This window comes from Brachycentrus maculatus, unplaced genomic scaffold (assembly GCF_059751285.1).
Source record: "Brachycentrus maculatus isolate JH-2025_06_01 unplaced genomic scaffold, ASM5975128v1 h1tg000304l, whole genome shotgun sequence".
Taxonomy (NCBI): Eukaryota; Metazoa; Arthropoda; class Insecta; order Trichoptera; family Brachycentridae; genus Brachycentrus; species Brachycentrus maculatus.
This window is the reverse complement of record NW_028281054.1, coordinates 109,849-136,822: the sequence shown is the minus strand read 5'-3', so window position 1 is coordinate 136,822 and position 26,974 is coordinate 109,849. Positions and strand designations below refer to the sequence as shown.

Below are 26,974 nucleotides of genomic sequence, written 5' to 3'. Positions count from 1 at the left end.
GTGTGTCAAATATTTGAAAGCGGCCGGGTCAGGAGTCGTAATAACCGTCGGGTATGTATAAGGAGATGCATGAATGTGGAAAAGGCGAAGAATGTTTGCAATGACAGAGTGCTGTAGCGTTCGATTCTCTCTGCCTACCCCTGCGGGGAAGCGGCGTGATGGTTAGTAACTAAGTTAGTTTTTACATCCCTTGAATCTCATTCGCCCTAAAAAAATGTAAGTAATTTTTCATCAATATTAATTTAATGTGAAAACGTACAACAGTTTTTGATACTCTGTATAGCGTCTTTATTACAGAAGTTATGCATTGAATTCTAGACCTTAAGCCCCACCGCCGAGGGATTAAAATTAATTTTCGGATTGATCGACCCTTGGATGTAGGCATCTTCGTTCTATGAGGGACCTTAGTTTAACATTTTAAGGGAATGCCAACACCCTGGCAATAATATTATTCCAAAATTACAATATTTTGGGGTCCAATGGTAATGTCTTGTGAAGCAATGACATAATTTGAAATATGATTAAAATGTAACCATGTTATTTTTCGACATCTCATCAAATATGAAGATGAATATGGAAGTCTGGGCATTAACGGGGCTGACGACCGTCATAAGCTGGTTTAAGTTATCACTTTTCACACATGTAACATTCACCAATTCTACCCATTATTGACAACCACACTACTCAAATTCTTCGGTCGTCAGCCCCGTTAATGCCCAGACTTCCATATTGTTCTTCATCTTTGATGAGATGTCAAAAAATAATGTGAAAATAAAATAACTCCTGTAATTGGAGATGATCCAGATTTTGTGAACAAGTATTTGGAAACACTCAAAATGTTGTAAAATGTACCTATTGTTTTAAAATCACTATAAATATTTTGTCATAACTTAATTGTGATATCTACCGGTTTCGAAGCTAACCGCTTCTTTATCAAGACTGATTAATACTAAAACACTATCTACTTAACAAAATTCAAAAAAATAAATCAACTTGAGATCTACCCAAGCTCTTTTGCCTAACGGCAAAAATATTTTGAATTTTGTTAAGTAGTATTTATCAGTCTTGATAAAGGAGTAGTTGGCTATGAAATCGGTAGACATTATAATTAAGTTACAGTAAAATATTGATTGTGATTTTAAAATAAAGTTTTATTTTAATTTTAAACGGAAAATCACAAAGTTAGTGCTTCAAATACAAATTTTAATTAGGAATACTTGCTTGATTTTAACACAATATAATAAACAGTGAAATTATTAATGATAACACTTGTTTTTTACCTCTTGAGTTATATTTATTTTACAGATGCTTCCATCTTCAGGTCTGAATAAAAACATATTGAGTTTACAACATTTTGAATGTGTCCAAATACTTGTTCAGAAAATCTGGATTATCTCCAATTACAAGAGTTATTTTCATATTATTTTTTAACATCTCATCAAAGATGAAGAAGAATATGGAAGCCTGGGCATTTACGGGGCTGACGACCGTCATAGGCTGGTTGTCAATAATGGGTAGAATTGGTGAATGTAACACGTGTGTAAAGTGATCACTTAAACCAGCCTATGACGGTCGTCAGCTCCGTAAATACCCAGGCTTCCATATTCTTCTTCATCTTTGATGAGATGTTAAAAAATAATATATTGAGTTTATATTCAGACACCTAGGTGGAATCATCTGTAGCTTCCGAAACTAATCGTTAATGTAATTATTACTCAATTGGTAACAAACAAGTATTTTTATCCACAATTTCATCATGTTTTACCACAAAATGAATGCCGACACAATAAATAAAATTAAAGAGTGAATGCTAGGAACAGAGTTAATGGTGTGCTGAATTGAGTCATCACCTGTCGATGAAAACATCTGTAGTTTACGAAACTAGACATGTGTAATGACATAATACTCGACTGGTATTTAATTTTTAATATAATTAACATGTCATTCAACAAAGTTAAATAATAGAATCTAGTCAAAACAAATTAAACATCGAAGGCTAAACTGGCAGTACACAATGAAGTTCAATTTTCTCTACCCATCCCTTCCTGAAAGCGATGTGATGGTTAGTTCGTTAGTTAAATCTGGGTTTTCACCACTTGATAATTCGATACCTCAACACAGATAAAGAAGAATATGGAACTATGGGTATTCAAATGGCTGTCATAGGCTGATTATGGTTGACATGAATGAAAAGATTGATTTGGCGTTCTAATTTCTCTACCTAACCCTGCGGGAAAGCGGCGTCACGATTAATTAGCTAATAAACTTTAAACCCTTGTTTGCACCCCAATGGTGCATAGGGCACTGCATCATATAAACGCAGTGTTATTTCTATCGTTAACACACGAAGAGAAGGTGATCAGACCTCCGCTTCATGTACTAGTCCAGGGTAATATTGAATAAATATTAGAGTGAAAATTTCACTTGTATTTTTTTGACCCCCCTCCCTGGAAATTGATCCCGGGGCCTCCAGAACGGTGGCTGAGCGTGCTGACCATTGCACTACACTAATTAATAAACAGTTCGATTGAATATAATCAAATAATTTTACCGAACCGTTATCTACTGATAATAAGTCATTTTATTTGCCGAATTGTTTCATTAATCATAGTAAAATAAATAATAAATACACGAATTCACCTTCTATCAGCGTAATTAATTTTCTTTCCCATGGCTGTTCGTCACTGTACTCGTATAATGTAATTATAATGATGACACTGCATATCTTATCAGCCGTGTATGTTTGTGATTTTAACTCGTATTTGTTTTATTATTTTAAAGCAGCCTTGTTTTATGAAGCTGTTTACTTAAACTCAATCTCATAAGAGATGAAATGAATTCCAGTTGTATATCTCGACATGATCATTTATTTTCGGTTCGAAAAATGACAACGCCTCCCAACAGAAATATGTTCTTATCATTCATTGTTCAAAACTCTCTCCTTATCATTCATTGTTCACTTTGTTTAATACCATTTTTGTTAAGAAGAGTGTTTTATTACCATATCACAAAGTTATTAATGCTTTTAATATACAAAATATATTTTAATAAAATTAAGCACTTGAATAATCTACTTTATCGAGTTTTATTTTTATTTACGACTAGTTTCGAAAACGACAATTGTTTTCATCTTCTGGTACAAATTAAAGTCTTAATTTGTACCAGAAGATGAAAACAATTGTCGTTTTCGAAACTAGTCGTAAATAAAAATAAAACTCGATAAAGTGGATTATTCAAGTGTTTAATTTTAATAAAATAATCATGTCATTCCACAAAGTTAATGCCGAATAAATAAATAATACAAAATATATGATTTTTTATTAATATTTTACTAAGTAAATACCGCTATTTCTCAAAATCTACTGTGATACGTGTTTTGATCCATTCCGCATCATTTTCAAACACCGTATGCGACGTACATACGCACATACGGTGTTTGAATGCAATGAATGAATGAATGGCGTTGGAATGCATTGAAACACGTGTCACTGCAGATTTTAAGAAATAGTGGTGTGTACTTAGTAAAACTTAAATCAAAAACGGATTGATTTTATCGCAAAGTGACTGCCGAATCAATTAATGACAGTAATATCATATTATTTATTGATTCGTCATTAACTTTGTGGAATAACATGATTATTTTAATTTAATTAAACACTTGAATAATCCACTGAATTGAGTTTTATTTTTATTTACGACTCGTTTCGAAAACGACAATTGTTTTCATCTTCTGGTACAAATTAAAACAATTGTTTAAATACTATGTGGTAATTGCAAATACAGTATAAATCAAATGTTTGCAAATACAGGGTGGTAATTGCAAATACAGTATATATATCAAATGTGTGCAAATACAGGGTGGTAATTGCAAATACAGTATATATATCAAATGTGTGCAAATACAGGGTGGTAATTGCAAATACAGTAAATATCAAATGTGTGCAAATACAGGGTGGTAATTGCAAATACAGTATATATCAAATGTGTGCCAATACAGGGTGGTAATTGCAAATACAGTATATATCCAGTAACGATACAATTATAATTTGATTTTATATTCAAATTATTTTTCTCATAAAGAAATATTGTATTGTAAATAAAATAAATCAGAATTTAGAATGAAGCGCTCACAATATGTGCCAGCTGAGTGCTTTGTCCTTGGAAACTAATTCCTTTCTCATAATATAAGATGAAATTGAGTCAGACGGAAGGGTAGTAAAATTTGCATACAATTAAAATTATTATACGTAACGTATACTTCCTTCATGGTAAGATATATTTCCCATCAGCTTAACCTCGCTGTGTCGATTAAGATTATTAACGATTTTACTTCCTTAATAGAGACCAAAAATAAAATATAAAATGACTTATAAAAGTTGTCCTCAAAATATTAAATCACCTCAAGATATTCGCCAAATACTTTTTGAATCTCGACACGAATTTGCATTAGAAAAAGCATGAGCGTGAGCATGGATTTGTTCAAAATCTTAATTTCCGTAAAGTTACTCACTGATTGATTGCATTCCAATATTGACACAACCTCGAATTGAATTTGTGCGTGTTTTTATGTGCCTATAAACGATAAAAAAAAATCCATATATATATATACATATATATATATAAAAAAATTGTAATGGCAGCGCCATCTATTGCATGTGTTTTTTACCGTGGTACATTCCATTTCATAATTAAAATGAAACTTTGTTTTAAAATCACTATGAATACGATAAAAATAAATGAAAAAATTTGAATAATTATATGACGATATCAAACCGTAATAAAAATAAAATAAATTTATAAAAATTCTCGAGTAAAATGAAACAGAATCCTATGAATGGGGAATGAAAATCAATGGTATACGACATGTTAATAAGTTATTAAATACACCTTTACATTTTATAACATTTTAAAATTTAAAAAAATTAACGTTTTTTATTTTCTGTGGCGTATTTCAAAATGTATCTTTCTTTATGAGGCGAATTTAGTTAGAAATAAGAAAAAAATAATCTTTCTTCATACGAAATTCACTCATAATTTTTTGACATGAGCAAGTTTTTACAAAGTTTTTGTAATGAAACATAAAATATATTCGTTCATTTTATTTATGGCTGAGTATTCTTAGAAACATACCACTGTGCGTCGCCTCATTACAAGTTAGAGCGAGAAACTTTTTCGAATAATCAACTGGAATGGATTTCAAAAACACTGTACATTGTCTTCTGATGTCTTGTTATACAAATAAGCTATAATACAGGACTTTTCATAAGAAATTTAAGTTTTTTTTTGTATTTACATCAAGCAACTCTTTGTGAAGTTGAATTAATTTAATAAGTCTTTCAAATACTCTTTTTTACGCCTCATTATATCCCGAAAATTCATTTTGCCATTTCAAAACTTTTAGACCTTTCTTAATATCAAGTGGTTCACACTGTTTCAATGTTTGAGGTTAAAGGTATTATATTTTACCCAGGCGGCCGTCGACTTTTGCACAATTCACTACTTTTCCCGTTTTTTTTTTAAATTTCGTTTTTTAAGCAAGAAATACTAAATTAAGTAACCAAGTGAAAAATTTAAAAATAAATTTAATCAGTATTGAAAATAACACTAACAGTTCCGAAGCCTTGTTTTATATGTTCATCCTTGTTTAGATAAATACTTTTTGAACCGATAATATACATAAAAAGAGGAAACATGTTATTTTATCACATTAAATTAATACATGTTGTATTTTATATAAAGAAAAAAAACAAACGGACTCCCACAGAGGAAATATTTAACAGGCGCCGGGGCATAGTTAGGTAGACGCTCGACTGCGAAACTGGCGTCGCGGGTTCGATTCCCGCCAAGTGTAAAATAAATTCAAGATATATTTCATATCAATTGGTCTGGGTGTTTGTGATGCGTTTATCACATTTACCTTCCCTATCCTTACTATCTTACCTGCAGACAAGCCTCTAATAGAAGCTTTGCGGGTCATTCCTTTGAAAAATAATAATAATAAAACAAATTACAACTTATGACAGTTAAATAACTGCATGCATAAACAATTCTCACATGTCCAATAAAGAATTACTCTCACATATCACAAGAAAGCACCTCCCAGCAAAGCACAAAAATCACAATTAACACACTTTATGGTAACGTACATAGAACACAAACCTCTTTTGGTCAAAAGAACTTTGATTATTATAATATAAAGTTGTAAAACCTACTTCCATTTTCCATAAAGTCAGTAAAAAATAAGCTGTGAGAAAATAGCTATTCATAAATGAATAATGGATGTGGGTAGATCTGAAATAGATCGCGTCATTCGACCATGTCATATTTAATTGAATAAACAATTTATCTTTCATTATAATTTTATAAAGAAATATTTACGTATAAAATGTGCCCTTGTCACTATAAAACTCTGTGAAGGCACTATGTTGTTATTTTAAATTGGTAATAATGTGTATGATGAAATAAAAACAAATTATGTGAAAGAAATAAATGAAGTGTTGATAACAGCAAAAATAATTAATAACTCAAACTCGTTCATATTACGAGTATATTATATTTTATATTGAAATTACAAGAGTAAAAATAAAAATCAAACAAAAAATTTTAACGGTTTATGAATTTTTAATTGTGTACTTAACCATAGTATTTTTTCTCCCGATATAAGCCAGTTTGGTAATATGTATTGTTTTATGAGACCGATTTTCTTGGATAATGAAAACCTCCTTTTTCATCAATACATTTTTAATATTATGTCAACAACACTCTTAGCATTACCTAAATATAATTTTCAATAAAAATATTAAATTTTTACTTAAAGGAATTTCTCCTTATTCTCGGATGTAATTGTATACAAATTTATCGTGTTTTTTCCAAAGGCCTTTTGAATGGACAACCCCTATTTCAAACAACCCTCTAAGAAGGAAATATGTTTTCGGCTACTTCCGCCTAGCGCAAAATCCCTTCAAGTGTATCGTTTCATCTTCATGATAAAGATTTAAACGTGTGTGAAAATAGTTTTCTCTTGATTCGAGTACAAAAAAAGCAAACGGGAGGAAATATTATTTACGCTTCGTCGGGCAGTTTATCAAAAGCTTAAAATGGTTTTTTTTTTATATATCGCTTACGTCTGTATTACAAAAACATGGACTTGTAATATGTTATATCCGTGTTCCTTTTTACCGGCACTTTTTCAACAACTAAAATCTCGAAGATCATATTTAATATATCTTCTTAAAATTAAATGGGCTGTAAATCTGTAATTCCATGATTTGTTATATTATGACTTACATTTATTTATTTTCTATCATACATATATTTAAAATTTAAATAATGTCTCTTCACTGGTTCTACGCGTTCCGAGGCCACATAAAATATAATATTACAATTTTTTTATAATGTTTTTTGATTAGATTTTTTTTATCATAAGTCATACAATTATAAATGACATGACCGAATAATGCGATTTATTTCAAATCTACCCACCTCCATTTTCCAACTATAAATGGCTCTTTCACACGTTTTTAAATAAATAACTCGTAAAGTCTTTACATTTAAAGGCAGATAAGATAGTAAGAATAAGGAAAGCGAATGTGAAAAGTACATCACGAACACCCAGACCATTTTTTTTAAAAATCATTAATTTATTTACAACTGACGGGAATCGAACCCGAGACGCCAGCAGTCGAGCTTCTAGCCAACTACGCCACGGCGTCCGTCTCATTATTTAATAATTTTGTGGATAATAGAAGCATGTTACATATCTTTTTTGCAGAATATTCAAAGTTTCTTTGATAAAATGAGATGTGTATTTGACTTTTTTAAATGTTTCTGTGTTTTTGATCTTGTGGTGCTATGAATGTAATCATACTACCTTGATCAAAAAGTTCCCGGAATGTTCTCGGAAAATACAAGGTTATTCTCTAAAATCGCTATTGTCCCCTTCAAAGTACTCCCCATCGACTTCAACGCACTAATGCCAGCGGTTGATCAATCATCGAAACAATTTATATATTAAAATACTTAAAATATTAAAATACTTAAGAAAAAAATTAAAGCTCTATACATTTAAATCTTGAAAAAATATACAAAAAAACTATTATAACTTTTATTATAAAACATTAAATCACGAGTGTAAGTCCCTCTCTAAGCACAAGAGCACAGTCTCTTTTATGGAGAGGCACAGCGAATCGAAATATAAAAGTTCTCCATATGCATAAATGATTCAAATGTGTTATAAATAAAAATGTAAAAATGTAAAAAATGTAAAAAAAATATATAATCGCTTTTCGGTATGGCCATTTCGAAAATAAATAAATAGTAAAAAAATATTAAATTAAATATTTAAAAAGATTAGATTGACATTAAATAACATTATTATTTTAAATATTAAATATTCAAAAATATTAAATTAAGTAAAAAAAATATTGCGTCATCCTTAAAGCAATGCTGTTTTTTTTCAAAGCTTCAACTAAAAGTTGAAGGGGTAGAAGGTAAACTGCATGAACTTTTTTTATAAAAGCACGTCGTGTTTTCAGCTTGCTTCTCATTATCGGAGCAAGTTTTGAAGAGTGTTGTTCGATTTAAAAGGTTAGTTTTGCAAAGTTTTAATGGAAGTGACAAAAGATCATATTTATAAGTTCAAAACAGGCAACAATGCAACGCAAACTACCATGAATATCAAACAGTATTACATACTTTTTAAACACCCTTTGTTTACCGTTAAATTACGTGTAAAATTATTTTGATGAAATTAGTAACTAACTAACTAACCATCACGCCGCTTCCCCGCAGGGGTAGGCAGAGAGAATAGAGCGCCACACCACTCTGTCCTTGCAAACGTTCTTCGCCTCTTCCACGTTCATGCATCTCCTCATACATACCCGCCGATTGTTACGACTCCTAACCTGACCACTTTCAAGTATTTGGCATACCTGATCGTGCCATGTTTTTCTCGGTCTTCCTCTGCTTCTTTTCCCAATAACATTCGCCTCATAAATTTGTTTTACCTTTCTTTCCTCACTCATTCGTTCCACATGTCCAAACCATCTCAACACACCTTTCTTAATTTTATCGATAATGCTTATCTCAGCTTTGCATTCCTTCCTTATTTCACTATTCGCACATCTATCATACATCGTTTTGTCGCACGTTCTTCTGAGAGATCGCATTTCGACTGTCTACTTTCATCCTTCTTTTGCCAACTCCATGTTTCACCTCCATACATTATAGTTGGAACCAGGACTCCGTTGTGCACTGCCAGTTTAGCTTCCGCTGATAGGTTTTTATTTGTTATAACTGATTTCAGTGCACCATTCACTTTGTTCCCAGCATTCACTCTCCTTTATATGTCTTTATCAATCTTTCCATCCCTAGGAAACATACTACCCAAATACACGAAATCATCTACCTGTTCCAAAATCTCTCCGTTTACCGATATTGAAATTAGTTGATAATGAAAAAAGAGATTTTTAAAATTAACCAAATCGACAAACGAAAAATCTTATTTGGGAACAAATATTTGTTCAAAGTTTTCGTTTTAATCGTAAATAATCCAAAATTTCGACTAACTTCAGAGAAAAATTATTGTAGACTAAATCCATTAAGGGTTGATATTAATAGTGTGGAATCTTTTGTGAATAAAAGGGTAGATAAATTGTTCTTAAATGTTCCATAATATATTACACTGTATCAAGCTAACCAGCCGTAACGGTTCTAATTGCTGTAAATAAAAAATCGATTAGAGAATACTTCAATTTTAATAAATCCTTTTATTGTTTGCTAAAATTACTAAAGACGTATTTTTCTAAGTACGTATTAATTTCTTTGGAAAAAAACTGGTGAAAAAATGTTCGTTAGGATTTTTATGACATCAAAGATTTCACAATTTTTATAAAATATCTTAAATAAATTAACGTGACTGTACATAATTTTCGTTTATATCTCTAAATATACGTGACCATTGAAATAACTGCAAACAAAATATAATTAAAAATAATACAGATTTCACTTTAAAAATTATCCAAAAACATAAATGTTACTATATATGGTATCAAACGTTTTGATCAATATCACTAGTCTGTTTTTGGTTGATTGGAAGAAATTGCTTTTTAGCAATAAACCCGCCAATGTACTTATTCATTTTCTGTACATGAGGTTTAAATAAATTAAATAACCAATTAAATTTAACTTTTAGTCCATTTTTGAAAATATTTCCATTGTGATTCATTAGCCTTCTTTCTCTCTTTCAAAATTGTATTTTTATACAAATCTTTATAATTCACTTTTATTTTTACACCAATATTTATAATTTTTCTCTTTTTTTTGTCTTTTTAATCGTATTTTTATACAAATTTTTATAAAAAAAATTTTTAATTTAATTTATATATTTTTTTTAATACAAATCTTTATAATTTTTTTTATTTTCATACAAATCTTTATAAAAAAATAAAAAATTGTATTTTTATACAAATCTTTATAATTTTTTCTCTTTTTCTAAATTGTATTTTTGTACAAATTTATTTTTATACAAATTGTATTTTTGTCAAATCGTAATAATTTTATTTTAATGACCTGACGATGGAATGATTTTCTAAAACCGGTAGTCACGAATAAGTGTGTATAAAAGTGGTATTGCACAAAGTAAACAATGGATGATAAGGAGAGTATTTTTTTTAAATCAGTTTTAAACGACTCTCTCCTTAACAAATTTTCTATACCTCGGAAGGCCATAAGAGAATTGTGAAGCCCTGGATGTTTAAGTCGGTTAAACAAAGACCACTCGATCGTTATGGCACATTGAGAGGCGGATCTTATTGTACTTCAGGGGCCATAAAAACGGCGTCACATTTTTTCGCACAGTAACCGCCATAAAGACCGAACCTCCGCAAAGCAATTTCTGTCTAGTGCGGAAAGGAAACATTCCATTTTTACTTCCCCATAATTTGTACTGGAAGAAAGATAAAAAAATGTGTTTTGCCTACTTTAATTTTTTACAGAAGTTTCACACTTTTTAGACAAAATATCGAATAAAAAATGAGCAACTTGGAATGATTTCATTGTTAAAAATCTTTTGGTATATATGTATGACTTTTTTTTAAATAACACTGGCCAACAATTTACAACTTTTATTTTGTTACTGGCTTGAAAATACCTGATCTTTATGCTTTTTGCATGGCTGAATTCGAAAAAGAAAGTAAAAAAATGTAGCACGTCAGATTTTTTCGCTATGGATATTTTTAATTCTGATATTGACAAATGTTTATCTTATTATTTGTGTATAAATTTATATAAATATATAATGCTATCACATTCAATATTAGTAAGTTAATATATTTCCACTGTTCCTGCATAGTTATCAATACTTTTTTTTTAATCCCTTGGACCTTAGATTATAACATGTCTAGATACCAACCACTATTACGGTTCCAACGTAAGGTAACAACCATATAAACAATAATATGAGTGTAACATCAAAACTTGACGTGATACAAGCTTGTCACTTTGAATAAGAACGATTAAGTTGGTCCAAATCAGTCATCAAAATATCAGTTACAAAATGATTGTTGGCCAGTGTAATTATCACAAATTAAAAATGCCGGGAATGCGATAAATGTAGATCTTGATATAAAATAATAATAAATTGGGAAATTTAGGAACAGCTACGTAGTTGATTTCGTATACATTTTTCGAAAGTATGTTTTCTAGGGATGGAAAAATTTATAAAGACATTGAAAAGAGATTGAATGCTGGAAACAAATTGAATGGTACACTAAAATCAGTTATAACAAGTAAAAACCCGTCGGCGAGAGCTTATCTGGCAGTGCACAACGAGTCCTGGTGCCAACCCTAATGTATTGAAGTGGAGAATGAAGTTGGTAATCGAAGGATGAAAGAAGACGGAATGCAGTCGAAATGGTCGATCCCTTATACGAATGTTTTGTAAAATGATGTACCGTAGAACGGGGCTACTTGAACTTTGATGTGTTACTTGAGCCCATTACAAAAAAAATAGTTCGTGGTATCGATCGAAGTGTAGCGACAATAAGTGTCACCTGTCAGGGAAACAATGAATCATATCGATACGTTCATTATTGTAGACCAAATACAGATTTTTTTTGTACTGGGCTCAAGTAACACATCAAAGTTTAAGTAACCCCGTTCTACGGTATGATAAATGTTCGAATGGTAAAATAATGAAGGAATGCAAGACCGAGATAAGCATTGTCGATGTAATTAAGAAAGATGTATTGAGATGGTTTTGGCATGTGAAAACCTGAAAAAGTGTGGAAAGAACGGTAAAATAAATTTTTGAGGCGAATTAATTTGGAAATAGGGGCAGAGGAAGACTAAGGAAAACTTGGCTTGACCAAGTATTTCAGATACTTGAAAGTGGTCAGGTCAGTAATCGGAATAATCGGCGTTTGTATCTGAGAAAATCCATTAATGTGGAAGAGGTGAAGATTGTTTGCAAAAACAGATTGGTGTGGCGTTAAATTATGTATTATCAATGTCTACTCCTAACTAGTTGGGTAGTTACTTTAAAAAATAATATGCAGTTAAGACAAAAACAAAAAAACGTGTGTTGATGGCCTAGCCAACTGATTGGCCTTTTTCAATGCCCTATTTCTACGTTCCTTAGACTTACACGACCTTACGAAGCGAATGTTTTTGTCTAGAATTTTCACTCATGAATAACATGAAATTATAATAACTTTAAACATAAAGAGTAAATCCACTCACGAGTAGGCATGAGCCATAAAACTTAAAAAGTTGAAGCCTGAGTTGGGAGTTGGATGATAAGCGGTGTTGCAAAAGCCGTAGCTAGATTTTAGAGTCACTTGGACGTTAGGTAATTAAAAAAAAGACCTTACGCGTGAAGTCGTAGACAATTATTTTTTTTAAGTTCTTGCTTACCTTTTATCTACGTTTTTAAAAAATAAAGTTCAAAAACTTACCTTTTTAGATAAAGTGATTATTCTTCTTCTTAAATATCCATTCTCTCATCTGAAAAAAAAAATATTATTCATTATCATAATTAACGAAAACTTCACAATTTACAGCGTCTGATACTTTCGTTGTTATTAAATTTATACATTTTATTGATTGTTATAGTCAAATTTAATTAACATCTCGTATAAATACCATAACTCAATCATGAGTAGAATAGTATGTATTGTAACTGCAGACAGTTGGTAGAATTCCATATTGAATTGTTGGGTAATATATCCAAAATAAAACACCGTTTTTCGGATTGAACTCTACGTTTATTTATGTATACGTGACACGTTTCGTCTTCTTAGGACATTATCAAACACTTAATGTAGAATTCAATCCAAAAACCCTTGTTTTATTTTGGATATATTACCCAACAAGTATAATAGTAATCGATACACGTATATAAAGTGATCACTTAAACCAACCTATGATGGATCATAAGCCCTGTAAACACCCAGACTTCCATATTCTTCTTAATCTGTGTTGAGATGCCAAAATGTGAAAATATCTCCCAAGTGGAGATATCCAGATTTGTGAACAAGGATTTGGACACATCCAAAAATGTTGTGAATGTTATAACTGAAGTGTCGGGTTGTACTCCCGTGGTTAGTGTCGCGGACTCTTAAGTCAGAGTTTCTCGGTTCGAACCCACTCTACCACAATTTGATAACTATTTCTAACAATGAGCCCTTTAGGCTCACAGAAATAGTATGAAATTAAAATATTTGTGGAAATAATAAAAACACAAATGTTTCTCTTTAATAATTTTTTTAATTTAAAAAAAAATAGAGGACAATTTTTTCAAGAAAACTGTGTTTTTATACCTCAGATTTTTATCGACTAAATTTTCATAAAAACCTCAAAATAAATGAAAATATAATATACATTTATATTCATCCAATGCAATATATCTATAAGAAGTGTTACTTTGGCTTTTCTATAGATTCTCTTCTATCGATTTTTTCACCATACATTATCATTCAAAATAATGAAAATCAAGTAGAAAATGTGCGAATATAGCCTCGAACTAAGGGCTCGTCTGGTTTTCACATCTGATTTAAACTAATAGTGTTTCTTGATAGCCACGTCTGAAGCAAGTCATTGACAGTAACACCAACGGATTTTATATAGTATTTTGTATTTAGAGACATTTCAGTATGTGGCAATCTAACAGACTTTCGCTATGGCTTCAATTATTTTTACTTATCTCACCGAACACTTGAACGCTCCGCGTGAAAACTGACTAATGACACTCTGTGCGAAAGGTTTAATCATCCTGTAGATGGATTTCGGACAAAAAATAGGCTACAATCTAACAGTCTGCAGGTGAAACATTTAAGTAACAATCTACTCGATGAATAGGTTGGGTAAAGTCTAGTTTAGTTATACTTATTAATGTTATAGTCTAGTTTGGTTAAAGTTTTTATTGTTATAGTCTATTTTGGTTATTTTAGTCATAGTCTAGATAAGTTACATTTCATTAATTGATTCGGCAGACACTTTGTGGGAAAATCTACCCATTTTTAATATAAGTTTTACTTTATAAATGCCAGTTTCTTAAAATCTACTATGACACGTGTTTCGATGCATTCCACATCATTTTGAAAATGATGCGAAATGCATCAAAATTTAAGAAATAGTGGTGGTAACTTAAAAATTAATACATAAGTTTTATTTGTCGTAAAGTTTGGTTAAACTTATTATTTTTTAGTCTAGTTTTGTCATAGTTATTTTCGTTATGGTCAGTTTACGTTTTTATTGAATTATAGAACATTGTTATTTTTTGACATCTCATCAAACATGAAGAAGAATATGGAAGTCTAGACATTTACGGGGCTGACGACCGTCATAGGCTGGTTTAAGTGATCACTTTACACACGTGTAACATTCACCAATTCTACCCATTATTGACAACCACACTACTCAAATTCTTGGAAGTTCTATATATGAACCAATTTTGAAACATTATTCTTGCATCACTAGAACTTCACTAGAGACATCTATTGGTGAGATGAAAAGAAGCTTTTTGTTTAGCAGAAACTCTTTTATTAGTGTGTGAAGTCCGAATTCTGGATTATAATCACACACATGAGAAACGCCGTAAATGCCCAGACTTCCATATTCTTCTTCATCTTTGATGAGATGTCAAAAAAATAATATGAAAATAACTCCTGTAATTGGAGATAATCCAGATTGTGTGAACAAGTATTTGGACACACTCAAAATGTTGTATGGTAAAATGCTTTATCCTCTCCTGTTTAGTAAGCCCTGGTGTAGTTAGACACTAATTAAGCAAGCGATATGTAATCATGATTCTCCACCCCTAACCACATTACGCGTAATTTGATCACGAGTCTAAAACGAGGTTTTGGTAAACCTGGTAATATTCGACCGTATTATACAGAATGATTTTGTCTTATAACACGTCTAAAGAGACTGATATTTCATTTTATATCAGTAGATATGATCGAGAGAACAAACGCCAGATGACATGAATATCTTTAGGACTTATACGAGAACATGGTTCGCCTTGTTAGGGCATTATCAAACGAATGTGAAGATCAAATGGACCACGGTCCTTATGTAGCTATATAATTCTAAGTGACAGTTTTAACACGTGCAGCAATAATTTATGGGAGACAACAGTAGCTAATGGGGGATGTAGGTATGTACCCTTATAGTCTGGGAAAGGAAGAATTTATTGACATTGCCATATTTTAGAGAATTAATATTTTAAAGCTTAATACATTTGTTGGTAATATTATTATTAAGAATTTATATATGTAGTGTAATTATTAGTTTCCAGAAAATAAATATAAGGGTACATATTCACTCATTCGATTCACATGTCCAAACCATCTCACCACACATTTCTTAATTGTATCGATAACGTTAATCTCATCCTTACATTTTTTTCCCTATATCACCATTCAAGTATCTATCATACATTGTTTTGCCGTACATCCATCCAAAAGAACGCATCATTTCAACTGCATTAGTCTACTTTCATTCTTTTACTTTGAGCACTTATTCGATTCAGATAATAACATCCTGTGTGAACGTATTGTAAATAATTTATATATGTAAATATGTTACTTCCTGTATTAATACAACTTTCAAATTACAATAATGACTTCTACCCTAATCAACGCCTATTTATGTGAAAATGTGTTTCAACCACTAGAGATTGTGATTAATGAGGAATCAACATCTTGATACGGTGTTATAATTACATGTTATATAACGCACTCGTGAAAATTTTAACATTTTTTTTGTGTAAAATATACATTTAATATGGAACAGAATTCATCCCTTTGGAAATGAGCGTAATAAATATAATAATTTCATTTGCCTTAATTTTGTATTCCATCAACGTTATTGGCGTTCGAAGATATATTTATTTATTTTAACATATTAGATACTAACTAACTAACTAACTAACCATCACGCCGCTTCCCCGCAGGCGTAGGCAGAGAGAATAGAGCGCCACACCACTCTGTCTTTGCAAACATTCTTCGCCTCTTCCACGTTCATGCATCTCCTCATACATACCCACCGATTGTAACGACTCCTAACCTGACCACTTTCAAGTATTTGGCATACCTGATCGTGCCATGTTTTTCTCGGTCTTCCTCTGCTTCTTTTCCCACTAACATCCGCCTCATAAATTTGTTTTACCGTTCTTTCCTTACTCATTCGTTCTACATGTCCAAACCATCTCAACACACCTTTCTTAATTTTATCGATAATGCTTATCTCAGCTTTGCATTCCTTCCTTATTTCACTATTCGCACATCTATCATACATCGTTTTGTCACACATTCTTCTGAGAGATCGCATATTAGATACATAAGTCATAAACATATATAGGTACATAATATTATCGATGAGTATTAATTGCCATTACTCATTTTAAGACATGGGATTAAGGTAAACAAAATTGAAAAATAAATTAGAAAACACCCGGAAAAATGTAAAATATAAAACAATTAAAGGTACAGTAAATAGGCATAAAAAAGCATAAGGTATGGCATGTTTACATGGAAAAAATTAAAATAAAACTAATCACTGACACAAATATCTTTTTAATAGATTTATATTATCCACTGACACTTCGTGATGGAATTGCATTTTTAATATATTATTAGATTAAAACCAATATTTTTAGCTTTTCCACTATATTTTTATTTGACCAGCGACCGGGTTTCGTCGTCTTTCGTCGTCAGCAGTCTGATAATGTCGGTAACGACGAAACCCGGTCGCTGGTCAAATAAAAATAAGGTGGAAAAGCTAAAAATTTTGGTTTTAATCTAATAATATATTACAAATATCTTTTCTTTAAGTATTTTTCAGATCATTTATTTTGGATCCCTGATTGGGTTCTATTTTATATATGTCAGGCAGCTGGTAAATTAAGGTATAAGCAATAAATATAAAGATCAATTTATCAATTAAAAATCAAAATGTAATTTAAACTATCATTTTTTTATTATCCTTATTACGGTGTAATTTGAGATAAAATATTAATATTTGCACTCATTTCCGACGTTACTGTAATATTTTATGTTAGAATTAGTCCTTTGAAATAAAATCAAATAGTGGACATGCAGGTAAGAGGTAAATAGCCTATATATACTGGTGTAGGTTTTACTTTTCAAAATTGGACATTTTTGAAATCAAATTGAACGTTTAACAAATCGAATCGGACGTTTTACAAAACAGATTGAACTTTATACTGTTTTTTTATAAAAAAAAGACTTTTAAAAAGTATATTTTTTTAATTGATAAATACAACACGAACACACAGACTAATTGAATAGAAATTTTCCTTGAATTCATTTTAGACTGACGGAAATCGAACCCGCGATGTCTGTTACGCAGTTGAGTATTTATCCGACCACTCCACGGCGCCTGTCAAATATGATGTCGAGTTATCGTAACCAATTTCAGAGATTTCGAAACAAAGATCGTTTTATACACATGGGAAATATGAGAATAGTAAGGAATTATTGACACCGTAAAGAAAAGAAATCTAGAGTTTTCTTCCTATTTTTCGAAGAGAAAAAATATGAAATGAAACTTATTTTTTAACAAGTCGATAGTCGATGGTATACGCTGCAAGGGAATTAGGCGTTTACCTTTGCTTGATCATTACATGAGAAAGTGGTTCCGCTGCAGAAATAGTAATAAGAAGCTATTTAAAGCAGTTGAAGATATTTTTTTAAGAGCTCATTATAATTACTAAATATGAATAACGATTTTTTTCTTCGCAATAAATAATAATAATAATAAAATGTTTATATAAATATATATATATATATATATATATATATATATATATATATATTTATATATATATATTTATATATATATATATATATATATATATATATATATATATATATATATATATATATATATATATATATATATATATATATATATATATATATATATATATATATATATATATATATATATATATATATATATATATATATATATATATTTATTTATATATATATTTATATATATATATATATATATATATATATATATATATATATATATATATATATATATATATATATATATATATATATATATATATATATATATATATATATATATATATATATATATATATATATATATATATATATATATATATATATATATATATATATTTTCCAAACTGGTCGTGAACTTCCGGCTCTCAGCGATGCCGGACGCAAACTGAATTGCGGGTAAGGCTTTAAATAAATAAAAGAGTGAATCTCCATTCCCAGTGCTCGGAAAATCCTTAAGTGGGTTACTCGCAAACGACTAAAAGCCCGAAATCTTTGAGTTGGAGACTTTTACTGGATCGGCAAAAAAACTGCGGCACGCCGTAAGACATCGCTTGAAACTAATTTGAAACTTGCAAATGGGTAAATAGGAGTATCTCCGTAACGAGATACGAGTGCGTTTAATTCAATTCACCCCCAGCGAGCCGTCGACAAGGGTAACTGGCCCGTCCTACTGAGGGGAGGAATGTCGAGATCTGTAGACTCATTCATCTCTAAGTAGGAGTTTGTGAGGACTAGGTGTCTTAGTCTTGCAAAATGCAACCAATCCTTTTTAATAATAATATTTCTTATTTCAAGTTTTGCTTTGTAAGTACCAATATTTTTTTTATATTGTGACACGTGTTTTGATGCATTTCGCATCATTATTATTTGGTTAATACCACTATTTTATAGTTCACCAGGAATAGTAGTATTTACCAAGTAAAACTTTAATTAAAAAATAATTTAAAAATTTAAAAAATTCAATACGACACAATAATAGTTTCTTCCCGATCCACCTTATATACCAGTGCAAACTTAATTACTTTTTACTCAAAAAATCAAAAAATTCCTAATCACTATTGTACGGAAAATTGTGATAGATTTTTTTTTACGGACAGGATGTTTTCGCACACAGATAACCTGTGAGAATAGTGCCCAGAATAGGTAAACTCCAATAAAAGTCAAAATAAGTGTTAAAGATTACATCCCTATTTATAAAAATAAAATGAATGAGGGTTGGATCTCATTTGCTTTTCTAGTTAACGCCTCTTTGGTGTTCCGAACTAATAGAACTAGACAGAAAAAAGCAATTCCATCGTGAAAAATTACCGCATTCCTTTTGAAATTAAACATTACACCAAATGAGTTGTATATTATTTTGAATACAATTTTAGGTTTGAAAAAAAAACTTGTCAAATAATTTATAAAAATTGTATCACAAATTTTGCCTCCCACGAAGGAAATATCAAACAAATTACAAATTACTTAGGACGGTCAAGCAACTATATGCTTAAATAATCCTTACACATACATTTAAGAATTACTCACACATATCGCTCACTCCTTTCAAGAACGTCATAAATCAAAAATCGTCAATTTTCAGTTGTGCATGTTTTCGGAATGCCCAGAAAATGTACTATATCCCAGCAAAAGAGGCATATTTTCAACTTAATATTTATCCGCTACAGGGCAGAAAGTGTTGTTTTTGCGTTTTGAAGAAAAGGTATTGTTTAATTATTTTTTTAAATAAACTTAATATTTTTCAAATGGAAAAAAAACCTTCAGGTTTTACCTTAAAATATCTGTTGCATAGTAAACAGTTCAATAAGTGGTTTGATATTTATTTTTAAAACATTGTATTATATTTTTAAACTTTAAAAACGTTCTCCTGAAAAATCAAGTTTTTTGATTTATGACGTTCTTGAAAGGAGTGAGTAATATCACAAAAAACGCCTCACAGCAAAACAAAATATACGCACTTTATGGAAATGTACATAGAACCATAAAAATACATCAAACGAAGTCTAACACTTACCTCTTTTTGTCAAATAAACTTTAATTATTATGCAACAAAGTTGTATAACCTGCTTCCATTATGCATGAAGTAATTTTTAAAAGAAACCAAGTATAAAATAACTATCCAAATGAATATCTAATAGATGTGGGGAGATCTGAGATAGTCGCATCATTGGGCCATGTCTTTTTTGATTGCATGATAAAAACAATTTTCTTTTCATTTAATTTTAAATTAATTTAATAAAACTCAATTCACGGTTGCTACATCGTAGAATGCTCCATGCAAATTACTTCAAAGAGCAAGGGTAGGAATTCAGTTGCTGACTGATATCAAGGTCCGTTAGGTGTCCTATCTGGGACATGTGCTAAGAGGAGAGAAGCACGAGCTATTGCACCTAATCATAAAAGGCAAAATAGAGGGTCGACGAGGTGTGGGTAGAAGACAGATCTCCTGGCTCCGGAATTTATGATATTGGACGGGGATCAGGACCATCGAGGTGCTGTTTAGAGCTGCTCAAGATAAGACAATTACTCTCAAGTGATAGTCGACGTCAGGGGGACCTGACACATACAGAAAAAGAAGAAAATTCAGTTAGGGCACATTACTGTAATTTGATACTTTGGGTATGATTAAAAATAAATGACATAAGGAAATATGGTGTTTTCTATTTAGACTTTTTTAGACTGGACATGTTATATGTAAAATATAATTTAAATACGTAAATAAAATAACTGGTCAAATTATAAGCTAAAATATAAATTGAAAATGATATTTTCTAGCGTTTCTCAAGTATGTGAATATAATCCAGGATTCAAACCTCACATACAAATTAAAGAGTTTCTGCTTGATAAAAGATTTCCTCATCCCACCATAGATGTCTCTAGTGAACTCTCGCATACTGTGTTTTGAATTTGATCAATATTTAGAAGTTTAAAAATTTTGAGTAGTGTGGTTGTCAATCATGGGTAGAAATGAAAATGTTACACGTGTGTAAAGTGATCACTTAACCAAGCCTATGACGGTCGCAAGCCCTGTAAATGCCCAGACTTTCACATTCATCTGTGTTGAGATGTCAAAAAATAATATGAAAAAATAGCTCCCATAATTGGAGATAATCCAGATTTGTGAACGAGTCCTTGGACGCACTCAAAAGGTTGTCAATAAGATTAACATTACCCAAAATATGAATCAAATTGCTTCATTGATTACTTCTTGCACAATTTGCAGACTTCCATATTCTTCTTCATCTATTTTGAGATGTCAAACATAATGTTTGTACTTGGATTAATTACATAGGATAAAAATGATTAAAATCTGATATTCCCGTTAAATATTAATAAAGTCCTATCTTTTATTATTACACCTTTCATTGGTTTTACGAAACACGAGAGCAAAGTTGCCAGTCGGTTTAATTCTAATCCCGTCACTCTGGCAACACTAGATATTAAACCGAGCACGTGTTTGCGGAACGCGCTCAGAAAATCCGTCGTCAGGGTTGTCACACGTAATAAATTTGAAACAATATTACGTTCCCAGATAATCAAATCCATTGTTAGGGCAAAAGACAAAACATAATTTCCTTTGACTTCAATCCTGTATAAAGACTTCTACTGCCAACTCCATTGTTGCGGGTTTGGAAATATCAAAAAATGATTAAGCTGTCACAGCTTAATAATTTTTTGTTACTACATAACAAGGCTTGTAATTGCACGAAATTATCAGAAAGTCACATTGTATTTATATGTTTAAAAAACATACACAAAATAATAATAAAAAAAAAAACAAAAATCACAATATCACTCATAAGCATAAACAATGGATTATGAGTGTAAGTCCCTCTCCAAGCACAAGAGCTTAGTCTTTTTATTTTTGGAGAGAAAAGCGTAACTAATTTTAAGATTGTTAGAAGTACAAATGTCTAAAAAATTAATTAAATTATTTTTAAAATCTTGTAGCCATATTGAGTAAATAAATTTTGAAATAAAATTATGTACATATTTAAATATCTAAATGTACATGTATAAAATAAAGAAAGAAGTGATAAGATGGTTTGGACATGTGGAACTCATGACTGAGGAAAGAACGGTAAAACAAATTTATGAGACGAATGTAAATGGAAACAAGTGAATGCAAAGACCGATTAAAACAAGGCATGATCAAATATTTCAAATACTTGAAAGTGATCATAGGAGACGCATGAATGTGGAAGACGCCAATATTGTTAGCAAAGACAGATTGGTGTGGAGTTCTATGCTCTCTGCCTACTCCTGTGAAGAAATGGCGTTTTGGTTAGTTTAGTAATGAGTTGGAAAAACAATTGAAAAAAATCAGTACATCTTACTTTCGGTATGATTTTTTTTGTTTTTTTTTACACAACCTCCAAGGTCAAACGCCAAAATACACTGGCTTCTCTATATCGACGGTACGCGCTTTTGGCAAAGTATACCAGAGTAGTAATATCGATTCGAACAATTAAAGTTAAAACTCCAAAGATATATTTTTGCCAACCCTGCTTTTCACTTGGTATTTAAGAGAAATAAACTGTCATATGTACGTAAGAATGGCATTTAATTCCATGACATTACTTTTAAACTTAAGTTTTGAGTTAAGTGATAAACTTAAGCGAATTTCATGAAAACGGGGCGACTTTACTTTCGTTTCATGCACATTTTATAAGTTACAATGGACTAAATTTACCGTTTAAGTTTAACTTAATCTGGCGCATTATCGACGGGAATTTGGAAAATTAGTTTGAAGACTTTGTCGATTAACGAATTTAATTGTTTAATCAACCAAACGCGTTTAAACTTAATTTTCTATCACGGAAATCTATTGGAAGGGATATTTACGATCTCAATGGGCTTTTCGTAAAGTACATAGATATAAATTTTATAAATTTTCGTTTCTACGAAATCTTGAATCTCCTAAATTAATACACAGATTATTTTAAACACAACAATTATTAATTATAAAATTAATGAATAGTTGTCTTATGTGACCACTTTATATACTTCTATAAGTGTGTGTGTGTGTGTATATATATATATATATATATATATATATATATATATATATATATATATATATATATATATATATATATATATATATATATATATATATATATATATATATATATATATATATATATATATATATATATATATATATATATATATATATATATATATATATATATACATATAACTCTTATTTTACTATTAATGTACTTATTTATGAGTCCGGGTTCAATTCCCGGGGGGGATCAAATAAATATAAGAGATTTTTCACTGTAATATTTATTCAATGTTAATTACCCTGTACTGGTGCCTGAAGCGGAGGGCTGATCACCTTTTCTTCATGTGCAAATGATTAAGATAACAATGCGTTTATATGAAGCTGTGCCCTATGCACCATTGGGGTGCGGATAAGGGTTTTTATTTTATTTATGTGCAAGATTAAAATAAGCATGCTTATTTCAAGCAAATATGTACAGGCTAGAGAACATTTTCATTTTAAGCATGACTATAAGCAAAGACGTCCGACTTTCTATAGGTATAGGCAGAAAAGTAGTGTCTACCCTGGATTACTCGCGTTCCATATAGAAACACGACCAGTGTCTAGAATGCCTTATCCTTACCCAACCCTATTGATACCCTGATGAAAAACTCTGTTCACGCCACTGCCTATAAGCAAGCTTATTAGTATTATATTAGTATCATAAATATATGTAACTTAAAGTGATCACTCAAACTATCTTATGAAGGGTCGAAGCCCTGTAAATATCCATAATAAGATGAAAAAAGTGGAGATGATTCAGATTTGCGAACAAGAATTTGCACACACTCAAAACGTTGTGAAAAACAATACAAATTTCAAACAAAATATAATTTACAAATATTTGTTGATATTTTCTTTTCTTTTATTTCTCAAATTATTTGTTTCGTTCTTCTGCTTCAATAAAAAGATGAAATAAAGGCATCAGATTATTTTTTAAGAAATATCAAGAAAAAATTTAAAGCTAATTTTTACGCGTCTTTATTTTCAGATCTCGCCGAATTTTCGTAAAATATCTATTGTATTGTATTTTACATTTTCCTTTCAACTTGTTTTGTGAATCTGTGGAATTTTTTCGCAATTTTAAACAAATAATATTTATGAAGGAAATTGATTTTGAACAATGTTTACCGTTTTTTGTTCTTTAGAAAAATATTTATGAATCCATTTGACTAGTTATTTAGCGCTGGCCATGAGCCATAGTATTAACCCCATAAAAACTACCGTTTTTATATTTAAAAAAAACAACAAATGCGTGAATTTATTTCTCTAGAATTACGTTTGTTATTGTTGATGCTGTTTTGACCTGACCTCGTTCCTAAAAATAACTGTTTTTTTTTTTCAACACATATTTATTTTACTTTTGTTTATATCGGACCGTCACAATTTCATTTAAATCCTAATTGATCTGATGATGAAATGATTATTCCAAAACCGGTAGTCACAAAGTAGTGTTTTTGAAAGTGGTATTACACAAAGTGAACGATGAATGATAAGAAGAGTGTTATATTACCATATCACAAAGTTAACAATAATTTAAAATACAATATTTATTGATTTAATTTTACTTTTGTATCTATATAAATAAAAATGTTACTTACTGTTCTCAACATACATAGATGAAAAATAATATGGACGTCTTGGTTTTACAGGGCTTATGACCTAAAATCCGAAAAACTTTGCATGATTAATTAAATACCGTAATAAGATTAAAAAAGAAAAGGTTTTTTAAAGGATGGGTCCGAATTGAAACCGAGAGTTTTTATACCGGACCTGGGAAATGTAGCGGGAGCTTTCAGAGGGTTTGAGACCTGTCATACACTGGTTAAGTGATAACTTTTCACCATTCTATTTATGATTAACAACCACACTTATACAATTTTTGGAACTCCTACGTATATCATAAATCTCATTACGCTTAATGTGTGAGTTCACTGGAGCCATCTTTGATTGGTTTAAGAAAGCTTTTATTTAGCAGACAATTTTGTTGTTGAAGATGTATAGGTCCTAAGTAGAGAAATCCATAAGTATTTGTGAACAAGGATTTGAACTCACCCAAAAATGTTGTGAATGTTAATGTTCGTTTGTTCAAAATCTGAAATCTCCTTAATTTATTTTTAAATGCTTTAACGGTTGAGTACAACGTTGTATTTGAATACTTGCTTATTTTTAAATATGAACATAAAAAATAAAAATATTTTTTTATTCAAAATTGTAAATCTTCTAAAGTTTTTCACTCGTCGCGACGCTTTGAATTTTTTACACAACCTTTGACGGGTGTTTTTACCCTTGACAGTTGACAACGTGTTAATAATAAAAAAAATCAATCGCAATAGCAGCGCCATCTGTTCAACGTTACTGCAACAAATGGTCAGTGCACTCATGGCGGATAGAGTGCTTCTTGACAACCGATGTTACTTAGCATTTTCAATGATTACGATTACATTCTTGTTTCAAATATTTTTAATATTTCACTTCCATTGTGAAATTATTCGTATAAAAAAATTGCTTTCTATTTTCTTTTTTTTCCATTTAATTAGACTGAGCAACAGCAACGCGTAGTTGATTACAGCATGTGTACCAATAGTGTAATACATCATGGAAATTCATAAATTAACCCTTTCCGGTCCATATTTTTTTTTTATTCCATCAGGTCCACAATAGATTTACAGCATTACAGGGTAAAACAATACATCCAAGTTTTTTAAATAAAAATACACTTGTGTTAAAAATTGATTTTTATTTTGAATGAATACAATATTGTCTCTTTTTATTACATTTTATAGGCATCTTATGTATGATATCGGTGAAAACAGTCACCGATGCAAAGGCCGGGCTTTCTCTCGTAAGTGACGCAAATATATCGGGTTTCTTTCCTACCTCCAGGAATTTTTCGTTAAGCGTGTCATTTTTCCATACCGTGGGCTATTGTGGATGGAATCGTCATCACTGCTGCTCACACGCGCACGGGTCGAGTGTAACTGATGCCGGTAGCCGGACATCCGAGTGACGGGTACCAAGCCAGCCCCCAAAACAAACCTTTTGTATCATTCTCAGGAAAGTTACACATTCTGGTGTTTATAAAAATCATTGAATCCTCGTCCCAGTATACCGCACACTAAATACTCGTTAGAAAAAATATGTTTGCTTGTATTTAAATTTAACACTAAACTGATGAAGAAAAAAATGTCGAATGACATTCGACACAGGACTCACCGGAATAAAGTCGATGTCCAAGGACATTCGACATAGGACCGGAAAGGGATAAAGTTGTGCTCAGTGTCCTACCGTAACTGAAAATTATGGATGTTCTATCCTTGAATATTTCATGAGTTCAGGAGTCAAGTCCATTCGGCCAAACCAGTAATAATTACTAGTCCATCAATTTATAAGATTATTTAAATTACTGGAAATACTGTAAAGGGTCGGTTGGCTACTTTGCATATCCAACCCTTATTTCTAATTTTACGATATATAGGCTGACCCGTAAATAATGATTCATTCTTAAACTGATGATAAATGTCCCTATATCGCTTACTCCTTTCAAGAACGTTATATATCAAAAAACTTAATTTTT

General features: G+C 30.7%; 1 protein-coding gene across 1 annotated transcript in view; it reads right to left on the bottom strand.

Annotated features, from left to right (window-relative positions):
- The window catches only part of LOC148304784 (neuropeptides capa receptor-like), a 256,462-nt gene that overhangs the window by 191,884 nt on the left and 37,604 nt on the right, over positions 1-26,974 (bottom strand). The window contains exon 2 of the mRNA XM_088267738.1: positions 12,954-13,002. The gene's annotated coding sequence lies outside the window, so the exon portion shown is untranslated. The remainder of the gene's footprint in view (positions 1-12,953; positions 13,003-26,974) is intronic.